The sequence below is a fragment of the Branchiostoma floridae genome, chromosome 10 (genome assembly GCF_000003815.2).
Source record: "Branchiostoma floridae strain S238N-H82 chromosome 10, Bfl_VNyyK, whole genome shotgun sequence".
NCBI lineage: Eukaryota > Metazoa > Chordata > Leptocardii > Amphioxiformes > Branchiostomatidae > Branchiostoma > Branchiostoma floridae.
This window is the reverse complement of record NC_049988.1, coordinates 23,583,631-23,585,168: the sequence shown is the minus strand read 5'-3', so window position 1 is coordinate 23,585,168 and position 1,538 is coordinate 23,583,631.

Genomic DNA, 1,538 nt, shown 5'->3' with positions numbered 1-1,538 from the left:
TTTGACAGCGCCTTAAGCTTAGTCTTGCCATAAGACGCTCACAGTCTTACCCATCTATTAATGTTTTAAGTATGCTACATAAAACCATAATCCTGTCATGATCTCAAAATTTTGACAATCTTTAGGTCAATAACCGGAATATCTATCAATTACACGGTGTGCACCGATTTGATATCTGCTGTGTTGTGGTATTAGACAAAGATGATAACACTAAGAAGATTGAAAATAGACTTTACGGGCAGATTTTGAGCAAATACCTCTTAGTTTTTACAGTCTAAACCGCGATTACCTCTTATCAGTTGTGTGTGATACTCTTTCAAGCAGCTAAAAGGTAATAAGACTTCACTGTAAGATTTCCAAGACTTCATAGAAACACTCGAGAAATACTCGATATAATCGAATCATCTACAAAATGCAAGGATCATACACTGTTTAGTGGCATGGCGAAGACAGATATTGTGGTTTTTAATCCAATCTTGGATCAAATCTGACGTGATTATATTGCCAGCGTCACTATAATGGTTATTTGTGAATATTCTGACAAAAATTCTTATCATAAACGAATATAATTTGGTCAGAAAGCGAGAAATAAAAGGTTTCCTCAAAACCTGACTCGCCAGTTTTTGGCGGGAAAATCATGACGTCATCAACAGGATGGATTTTCGTCGGCTGCAGGGTTCCGACTTGCAATGACAACATTTGTCAACACCGGCGCCTACACAATTTGGCACAGGTGGTGGCCTCAACATGCACTGTGAACCCCCGTAAGTGTATAGTCTGCTCCATTCTTGATATGTATCATTGCTTCGAATGGAGCTTGCTTAGTTTGAGTTTGATTTTATCAACTAAAGCAGTATTTAACTTGATACGACTGTGGGGAGGGGGGCTGAAAATGTAATTAGCATATATGACGCTTACAACTTGTTTACAACATCTGTCAACTAACCTCGGTTTTGAAAATATGCCAGTTGCCTATGAGGACATCAGGTTAAAAGATAGGTACAAACAATAGATTATGTTCGAAAGGCTTAGCAGGGACTTTGGAGAGCCGGGAGGAGGCCGGAACTTTTCTACATTGTGAACAAATAGTGCCAAATATGGTTCTCCCTTCCCTACAGTACGATGATCACAAAATACAAACAGAAAGGGTAGCTTTTCTTCAACATTGGTACAGAACGCAGGTAGACACTGTAGGTTGACAGTGTCGCATTTATTCAATCACGAATATGCAAATGAACAGAGGTAGAAGATGACCTGGAAGACCTAAAGACACAGGTGGGATTCCACTCCTAAAATGTGACGTAGATAAAGTAGGTTTGCCTGAAAAATACTTTAAATCTAATTAACGATTTGCAAATTTTAGCGAAAAAGAGCGTTTTACTGGAAAAAAAACTAGGGATAAAAGAAGTAACTTACTGCAAATCTTAATGTTTGCTGATTGTTTTATTGATCAACAAGGGGAGGTACAGACATAGGAGTAGTCCACCACAAACAGCTAATTTCAACATCACCTCTGGAAAAAGTAAGTGAAAAATAAC